The sequence below is a fragment of the Dasypus novemcinctus genome, chromosome 21 (assembly GCF_030445035.2).
Source record: "Dasypus novemcinctus isolate mDasNov1 chromosome 21, mDasNov1.1.hap2, whole genome shotgun sequence".
In the NCBI taxonomy this organism is placed as follows: domain Eukaryota; kingdom Metazoa; phylum Chordata; class Mammalia; order Cingulata; family Dasypodidae; genus Dasypus; species Dasypus novemcinctus.
In genome coordinates, this window is record NC_080693.1 from 16979943 (window position 1) to 16990720 (window position 10778).

Here is a 10778-nt window from a genome sequence, read left to right on the forward strand (position 1 = left end):
TTATGGTAGGAAAGGCCAAGTGGAAGCCACTAGGACTGCCTCTGCCTAGCAAATTCATAAATGAAAAGCAATACTGAATTCCTGGAGGAATTGCAGAGATCACTGCCACCATCAATGATCTGAAGGATGCAGGGGTGGTGATTCCCACCACATCCCCATTCAACTCTCCTCTTTGGCCTGCATAGAAAACAGATGGATCTTGGAGGATGACAGAAGATTATTGTTAACTAACCAAGTTGTGACTCCAATTGCAGTCCAGATGTGGTAGGATTGCTTCAGCAAATCAGCACATCCCCTGGTACCTGGTATGCAGTTGTTGATCTGGCAAATGTTTTTTTCTCAATTGCCATTAGCATGGACCACCAGAAACAGTTTGCTTTCAGCTGTCAAGGCCAGCATATAACTTCACTGTCCTGCCTCAGGGGTATATCGCCTCTCAAGACCCATATCATAATATTGTACACAGGGACCTTGATTTTCTCTCTCTCCCAAAAGTCCATTATATTGATGATATCATGTTGATAGGACATAGTGAGCAAGAAGTAGCAAAGACTCTAGATTTATTGGTAAGGCATGTGTGAGAGAGGATGGGACATAAATCCAACAAAAAACCAGGGGCCTTCCACCTCAGTGAAATTTCTAGGTGTCCAGTGGTATGGGGCATGTTGAGATATCCCTTCTAGAGTGAAGGATAACCTGTTGCATCTGGCCCTTGCTATGACCAAAAAAGAGGCACAAAACTTAGTTGGGGAAGCAGACTTGGCCTGGTGGTTAGGGCATCTATCTACCACATGGGAGGCCCACGGTTCAAACCCCGGGTCTCCTTGGGCCTCCTTGGGCCTCCTTGGGCCTCCTTGGGCCTCCTTGACCTGTGTGGAGCTGGCCCATGCGCAGTGCTGATGTGCGCAAGGAGTGCCCTGCCACGCAGGGGTGTTCCCTGTGTAGGGGAGCCCCATGCACAAGGAGTGCACCCCATAAGGAGAGCCGCCCAGCACGAAAGAAAGTGCAGCCTGCCCAGGAATGGTGCCTCACACACGGAGAGCTGACATAACAAGGTGACGCAACAAAAAGAGACACAGATTCCCATGCCGCTGACAACAGAAGTGGACAAAGAACACACAGCCAATAGACACAGAGAACAGACAACTGGGGCGGGCGGAGTGGGGGAGGGGAGAGAAATAAATAAATCTTTAAAGAAAAAAAAAGAAGTAAAAATAAAAAAACACTTAGTTGGTCTCTGGATTTTGGAGAGAACACATTCCTCATTTGGGTGTGCTACTTCGGCCCATTTACCAAGTGATCAGAAAAGTTGCTAGTTTTAATTGGGAATCAGAACAAGAGGAGGCTCTGTGACAGGTCCAGGCTGCTGTGCAAGCTGCACTGCCACTTGGGCCATATGATCAAGCAGAGCCTATGGTGCTGGAAGTGTCAGTGGCAAATAGAGATGCTGTCTGGAACCTTTGGCAGGCCCCTATAGGAGAATCACAACGCAGACCCTTAGGATTTTGGAGCAAAGCCCTTTTGAGAAAAAGCTTTTGGCCTGCTACTGAGCTGGGTGTTGTCTGACCCACCAAACCATAAAGTTGGGTGTTCACAGCAGCACTATAATTAAGTGGAAGTGGCATATATGACATAGTGCTCGAGGGGGTCCTGAAGGCACAAGTAAGTTACGTGAGGAAGTAGCCCATGGTCACCTCCTCTGCCATGTTACCTTCTCTTCCAGCCCACAGCTTTGGCCTCTTGGGGCATCCCTTACAATCAGTTGACTGAGGAAGAGAAAACTTAGGCCTGGTTTATGGATGTTTCTGAACAATATGCAGGTACCACTTGAAAGTGGACAGCTGCAGCACTGCAGCCCCTTTCTGGGACATCCCTGAAGGACAGTGGTGAGGGCAAATCCTCCCAGTGGGCAGAACTTCGAGCAGTGCACCTAGTTGTTCATTTTTCTTGGAAGAAGAAATGGCCAGAGGTGCATTTGTACACTGATTCATGGGCTGTTGCCAATGGTTTAGCTCGATGGTCAGGGACTTGGCAGGAACCTGATTGGAAAATTGATAATAAAGAGGTCTGGGGAAAAGGTATGTAGATTGATCTTTCTGAATGGGCAAAAAATATGAAAATATGTGTATCCAATGTGAATGCTCATCAGAGGAAGATTTTAATAATCAAGTGGATAAGATGACCTGCTCTGTGGCTAATGCTCAGCCTCTTTCCCCGGCCACTCCTGTCATTGCCCAGTGGGCTCATGACCCAAGTGGCCATGGAGGTAGGAATGGAGGTTATGCATGGGCTCAGCAACATGGACTTCCCCTTACCAAGGCTGACTTGGTTACAGCCACTGCTGAGTGCCCAATCTGCCAGCAGCAGAGACCCACATTCAGTCCCCAATAGGGCACCATTTCTCGAGGTGACCAGCCTGCTACCTGGTGACAGGTTGACTACATTGGACCACTTCCATCATGGAAGGGGCAGTGATTTGTTTTAATTGGAATAGACACATACTCTGGATATGGGTTTGCATTTCCTGCACACAGTGCTTCTTCTGAAACTACCATCTGTGGACTTACTGAATGTCTTATCTACTGCCCTGGCATTCTACACAACATTACTTCTGATCAACAAACCCATTTCAAAGCAAATGATGTGTGGGAATGGGCACATGCCCTTGGAATTCACTGATCTTACCATGTTCCCAATCACACTGAAACAGTTGGATTGATAGAATGGTGGAATGGCCTTTTGAAGACTCAGTTAGTACACCAACTAGGTGGCAATACCTTTCAGGGCTGTGGAGTGTTCTCCAGGAGGCTGTGTATGCTCTAAATAAGTATCCATTTTATGGTGCTATTTCTCCCATAACCAGGATTCATGGTTCCAGGAATCAAAGGGTGGAAATGGGAGTGACACCACTCACTATTACCCCTAATGACCCACTAGGAAAATTTTTGCTTACTGTCCCTGCAACCTTAAACTATGCTGGTCTACAGGTTTTAGTCCCAAAAGGAGGAGTGCTGCCACCAGGGAACACAACAACGATTCCATTGATCTGTAAGTTAAGACTGCCACCTGGCCACTTTGGGCTCCCCTTACCTCTGAATCAATGGGCAAAGAAGGGAATTACTGTACTGGCTGGGGTGATTGATCCTGACTATCAAGGGGAAATAGGACTGTATCTACATAATGGGGGTAAAGAAGAGTTTGCCTGGAATACAGGAGATCCTCTAGGGCGTCTCCTACTACTGCCATGTCCTATGATTACAGTCAATGGAAAATTACAACACCTCAATCCAAGCGGGACTAACAATGACCAGGAATCTTCAGGAATGAAAGTTTGGGTCACCCCACCAGGCAAAGAACCAGGGCCAGCGAAGTGCTTGCTGAGGGTAACAGGAACGTGGAATGGGTAGTGGAAGAAGGTAGTGATAAATATGAACTTTGACCACATGACCAGTTACAGAAACTAGGAATGTAATGGTCATGAATCTTTCTTCCTTGTTTCATTATGAGTATGATTGTATATGTACACAAAACGAATTTCTTGGTTTTCTTCCCCAATCTTTTCCCTTATCACATGACAAGTTGTATTAGTTTCATGTCATAATATTTGAGGAGGTCAAGTTTAAAAGTGAATATTACCCAAGGGCTTCCCCCTATTTTGTAGGGAACTAATGCATTTCTGGTTGTATGCAGGAGTTGAACATTGTTGGGTGGAAATACATATATATATATATACACACACACATATATATATTTTATGCATGTCTGTTATTGTTTTTACTTAGAGAGCAAGTATGGTTTAAGGTAATATGTATGGTTGCCAAGTTGACAAGGGATGAACTGTGATGGTTAGGCTAATTTGTCAACTTGGCCAGGTAATTGTGCCCAGTTTTTGGTCAAGCAAGCACAAGGGCATTTATGGACTCTAGTCACCAGTGAGCTTATTGCATAGATGGCTGATTACATCATCAACCTGGGAGATTGCCATCAGCACTGAGTGAATCTTTATCAAATCATTTGAATGCCTTAAAAGGGGAAGTGATTTCAGCATTCAGAGAGAATTTCCCAGCTCATCTTAGGACAGCCAATTTCCCTGGAAACTCATCAAGGACCCTTATTGGACTTTCATTGGAGCCCCTGGTTTGCAGCCTGCTGTGGAACCTAGACTTGTGTATCCCCATGGTCACATGAAAGAATCTTATAAATCTCATACTATTTACAGATATCTCCTATTGTTTCTGTTTCCCAAAAGAACCCTGAGTAATACAGGGTCCCCCAGGGCTTTTCTCCAGAGTTGGTCAATTGGATTCCACACCTGGATAATCATGAGAGAAAGCAGGGCTGGTAACACCAGTGGAACGACAGTTGACAGGGGTGCCTCAAATTTGCCTTCCCTGAGCCACAAGAATCAGAAGCTTCCATGGATTCAAACAGGAGAATAGAGTAGTTATTATGCAGGTGAGCAAGTACACCCAAGGGTGAGGCCAGTCCTAAAAGAACCATAAACAAAGGCAAACTCAGTTTAGAATTATCTCACAGTAGAAGGTCTAGGAGAGAAGCTAGTCTCAAAATAACCACAATCAAAGGTAAGTTCAATTTATAAACACCATTACTATAGCAAGCATACACAAGGGTGAGGCTAGACCTGAAGTAACCATTAATAAGGTAAATTGGTCTAAAATTATCATCATAAATATAGTAGATCTAGGCTAAATCCACCCAGTTATAGCACTTTCAATTATTATCTTTCTGCTGTTTTATAATATAACAACATCTGTATAATGATCTTAACTATTAGTCGCACTTGATAGTAAGTTTTAAATTTAAAAACAAATTGGGATTTTTGAGGGGCAAAATGATGGCAGAGTAAGGAGCTCCACCAGTCAGCTTATCCTACAGGGCAGTTAGTAATCACCCCGAGCTGATTAAAGCACCTGTTTTGAGGCCCCAGAAAATGAGAACAACCTGTAACATCCTTGAAAGTATGGAAGGAAGAGACTGCTCATCTGCAGTGAAGAGTCATGAGTAGAGCCCTCCACACTGTGGAGGTCAGTGCCCATACTCTCCTGGTGGCACAAGTCACCTTGGGAGCTATTCCATGGCTTCCGCCAAAAATTGGGGAGAAAAAGATGATTTGCCCCTGACTTCAGCTACTGATTAGTAAACTTGGCTGGTTAAATATAGTCCTGAGACAGCTAATGTTTGAAGCTGTCCAAGTCATAAAGAGGCTGGTAGCTGCCCCTGGCATGAGGGGAAGTGGGGCTAACTGAAACTCATAATGAAGGTAGGGACCAATTCTTTCCACCAAGATTGGATTGCAGTCCTAGCCTAAGCTCCAGCCCTACCTCCAGCAGGGCAGATCCTGGGAGGACCTGCACCAGTCTCTCTGGATAACTGCTGGCACTGTCAGCTGGCAGACTGAATAGTCAGAATCCGAGACTCCATCTCAGCACCCCAATAGGATAGGAGAGGAGCTGTGTTTCCTCAGCCTCTCTGGGCAACTGCAGATGCTTTCATACCACATGAAGTGGATGCTGATTGCCTCTGATTCCATCTCTACCTCTGAATCCCCCTCATAGGGTAGGAGAGAACTGGTGTTTCCCCAGCCTCTCAGGACAACTGCAGGCACTTTTGGCCATAGAAACTTGACTGTTGGGTACCTGTGGCTCCACCCCCACCCTCGACAGGACAAGAGAGGGACTGTGTTTCCCCAGCCTCTCTGGGTAACTGCAAGAGTTTTTGGCCTATGCAGGCTGAGTAGTAGGACAACTGTAGCTCTAATCATGTTCCCAAGTTGGATATGAGGGGAGCTATGTTTACTCAGCCTTTCTGGGCAATGGCAGGCACTTTTGGCCTACAGGGACTGAACTTTTGAGTGCCTATGGGTCCACCACTACCACCAATAGCATGGGAGGGGGCTGGTGTTTCCTTAGCCTCTCTGGGCAATGCCTTCAATCTTGATGGTGAAATACCCAACTAGGATACCCCAAGATACTTGAGGCAAGCACTGGCAAAACAAAAGGGAAAAATAGATATCTCTACAATAATAGTTGGACTATTCAATACACCACTCTCAGCATTGGATAGAACATTTGGATCAATAAAGAAACAGAGAGCTTGAATAATATGATAAATGGATTAAAACTAATAGACATATACAGAAGATTGTACCTCAAAACAGCAGGATATATACATCCTTTTCAAGAGCTCATAGATATTTCTTCAGGATAGATAATATGATGTAAAAAGAAGAACATTTTAATAAATTCAACAAGATTGAAATCATACAAAGCACTTTCTCAGATCATAATGGAATAAAGTTGGAAATCAAAAAGTGGGAAAAAGGAAAATTCACAAATATATGGAGATGAAACAATACAATTACATAAGCAGTGGGTCAGAGAAGGAATTTTGAGAGAAATAAATAAGTATCTCAAGATGAATGAAAGCAAGGACAAAATATATCAGAACCTATGGGATGCAATGAAGGTGGTGTTGAGAGGGAAATTTATAGCCCTCAATGCTTACATAAAAAAAGAAAAAAGAACTAAAATGAATGACCTGATTACACAGCTGGAGGAACTAGGAAAAGAACAGCAAACTAATCCCAAAGTAAGTAGAAGGAATGAAACAACAAAGGTCAGAAGCAATAATATATGAAATTGAGAACAGCAATAATGAAAAAACCAATAGAATAAACAAAACCAAAAGTTGGTTTTTCGAGAAGATTAACAAAACCAACATTGACTTAGCTAGACTGACAAAAAGAGAGAAGATTAAAGTAAATGAAATAAAAAATGATAACAGGGACACTACTACTGATCCCACAGAAATAAAAGACGTCATAATGGAATATTATGAACATCTGTACTCAAACAAAACAAACTAGACAATGTAGACAAAATGGAAGAATTCTTAGGAATGTATAAACACCCTACACTGACCTCAGCAAATGAATCACAAGTAAAGAAATTGAAACAGTCATCAAAAAACTCTGCAAAATGAAAAGCCTGGGACAAGATGGTTCCAAAGTTGAGTTCTACCTAGCATTCAAAGAAGATTTAATTCCGATTTTATTCAAGGTCTTCCAAAAAATTGAACAAGAACACTACCAAACACATTCTATGTCACCATAATACCAAAGTCAGATATAGTACAAAAAAAAAAAAAAAAGAAAATTACAGACCCATTTCCCTAATGAATATGAATGCAAAAATCCTCAACAAAATACTTGCTAATTGAATTCAACAATACATTAAAAGAATTATTCATCATGATCAAGTGTTTTATATCAGACATGCAAGGGGGATTCATGACAAGAAAATCATTCAGCATAATACACCAAAAAAGTAAATTAAAGAAGAAAAATCACATGATCATATCGATTAATGCAGAAAAGGCATCTGACAAAATACAGCATTCTGTCTTGATAAAAATACTAAAATCATAGGAATTGAAGGAAACTTTCTCAACATAATAAAGGCAATGTATGAAAAACCCACAGCTAACATTGTGCTCAATAGGGAAAGGCTAAAAGCTTTCCCACTGAGTTCAGGAACAAGGCCAGGATGCCTACTGTCACCACTGTTGTTCAATATATTGCTAGAGGCTCTAGCTATAGGAATCAGGCAAGAAAAGGAAATAAAAGGCATCCAAATTGGAAATGAAGAAGTAAAACTTTTGATATTTGGAGATGTTATGACCCTTGGCAGGACTAGGCCCCTTCCCCAGCTCCTGACCCAATTAACAGCCATGACTTGCAGAAGTTGCAAGTTTATTATTAACCTGCCCCATTGTGGAAGCATGACCAGGTGTTTACTCAGAAGGAGTCACACCCCATGACAGAACAGCCCCCCATCCAGAGCCTATGTGTCCAGATATAGTCCATTTCCTCACAAGAATAAAGAAGCCACATGACCCCACCAACCCCTCCCGCACCCCTAGAATTCACTGCCCCTGGCCCACCACCCCTAGCCATCCCTATAAGGCCCTTGGGTCTTATCCAAGCCAAACCCTGCTACATACATTAAAGAATTCCAGCATCTCACTCGCTCCTATGATCTCACATATCAGGATGTCTTTGTCATAATAACTTTTTCTACCACCCCCGAGGAAAAAAGCCTCATTTGGGCTGCAGCCACTGCCTTTGCCGATTCCCTGCACACACACGGCCTCGCAGCACGCCCCTGGCGCTGATGCAGTTCTTGCAGCCTCCCTCCGTGGGCATAGCAGGCAGGCTCTAGAGGTTTAGATCGCCTGGCACACTTTCTAACCTGCAAAATAGAAGGCATGAAAAAGGCAGCCCTCAAAGCAGTAAATTATGACAAAATCGAAGAAATTTCCCCCCAATCAGATGAAAACCCTGCTGCCTTTATGAATAGATTAACTGAATCACTCCTCAAATACGCTAACTTAAACCTGGATTCTGAATCCGGACGACTGTACTTACACACCCGCTTTTTCACTCAGGCACACCCAGACGTCAGAAAAAAACTGCAGCAATTAGCGGAGGCCCTCAGACCCCTCAGAAAGACCTAATTAAAGCAGCCTTCAAGGTCCTTAACAAGAGAGAGGAGGAAGCCAAATTAGAAAAACACAAACAGATCAAGCTGAAGCCTCCCTCCTTGCTGCTCCCCTCAGAGTCGACTCCCCAAAACCCCATCCCTCTTCCTCCCTGCTGCTGTCACCTGGACGCTGCTTGAAGTGTGGGAAGAAGGACACGGGGCACGCGCACGCCCCAATCCAAGACCCCGGCGGGGCCTTGCCCGGTGTGCTGACATAGAGGCCACTGGAAGTCAGATTGTCCGGAAAACCCAGTGTCCGGGAAAATCCCTCCAAGTTACCTTTCTGGCCTAGAACACAAATCATCCTCCCTTCCTGACCTGCTTGGAGTAACAACAGAAGGCTGGCGGACCCTGAGTTCGGAGAAGCCCCGCATCTCCACCAGTTATCATGAAGGTGGGTGGTAAGTCGATTTTAATTGGCACAGGGGCCTCATATTCAGTCTTTCAGAACATTCAGGACCTTTACCATCGTCCTCAATCTCTGTTGTGGGGGTTGATGGTATTCCTTCCTCTCCCCTGATTACACACCCCCTCCCTTGCACTATAGAAAATCTCACATTCTCACACCAGTTCCTAGTTATCATGCCCCGCCCCACTCTTTGGAGGAGATGTTCTATCCAAACTGCACTCCTCTAGCTCCTTTTCACTATGCTCCCCCCAAGCTGGCTTCCTTCTCCTTCTGTCCCCAGCCCCAGCCTTAACTCTACTTCCCCTCCTACCCACATCCCTCCTATCTTACAACAGGAAGTAAACCCCCCAGTCTGGAGCACCGACTCTCCCTCAAAGCCTCACACCTCTCCCCTGTAAGACTCACCCTAGAAGACAGCCCTTCTTTCATCAACATTCCCCAATGTCCTCTCTCCTGCAGTGCCAAGTGTGGACTTAAGCCCACCATTGACAAACTGTGCCACAGTGCTCTTACGCCCACCAACTCTCCACTCAGTACACCTATCCTAGCTGGTGAAAAAACCTGATGGCAGTTATCGTCTAGTCCAAGACCTAAGAGCTGTCAACAAGCATCCCAGCCCCTTAGTCCCCAACCCCTATAGCCCCTATCACATATCCCTCCCCAAACCACACATCGCACAGTAACAGACCTCAAAGATGCCTTTTTCACAATCCCCCTAGAGGAAAACTCTCAAAACATTTTTGCTTTTACATGGCTCTCATATTTTTCTTCATCTTTAAAAGCTATATGAATATCCCTAACAACCCCACTAATAATTTTTCTCCTCCTATGGGGCTCTTATCTCCTACAGCTCCTCACCTGATTCAGCCACCAAGTTGTTCAAACAACCACCCAAGAATATGTAAATAAACCTACTGTTATGGGAACAACCGTCAGTAACCACCTCTCAAAACCCACCAGCCCGGCCCCACGAGAAGGAAGCCCCTCCGCCCCGACAGCAGGAAGCAGCCAGAATGCGTCGACGCCCCCTCTCCTCCACCCTTCACGTGCGAGCCTGGCCGTTCACTCTCAGGCACACTTTATTTTTTTTAATTATAATCAAAACCTGGGAATGACAGGACTAGGCCCCCTCCCTAGCCCCCATAACAGCCACGACTCGCAGAAGCTGCAAGTTCATTATTAACCTGCCCCGTTGTGGAAGTGTGACCAGCCCTTTACTCAGAAGGAGCCATGTCCCACAACACAGAACAGCCCTATCCAGAACCGACGTGTCCAGATACAGCTCATTTCCTCACAAGAGACAAAGAAGCCACCTGACCCCACCAACCCCTCCCGCACCCCTAGAATTCACTGCCCCTCACCCACCACACCCTAGCCATCCCTACATAAGAAATGGAGATTAGTTTAGTTTCCACATAAAGGAAAAAAAAAAGTTAATGTAACCTGGCAGCCTACTGCCTCAGTCTCCCACTTCCGGGTTAAGCATGAACAAAGGAAACCAGGTTAAGCCAGTCCTATAGGCAGTAAAAGGGATGCACAAGAAAAAGCTAAGTCAATACCAATTCAGCACTAAATTCCATTCCTTATTTGGCAAAAAAAAAAAGCAGGTAAATGGTTGGAATGTGATGGGGGGAAGTGGTTAATCAAAAACTTTTGTGGGGGAAAGTTAGATTTCTCGGGATAGGCTGTAACCTCTGAAGTATCCAATCTATGGAGAAACAGAGGCAGGGCTTGCGTGCTAGGCTTAGGGGTATGAAATGTGTCATATTCCTTTGTTTGGGGCACTGGCCACATTTTCTGGTTGTGTA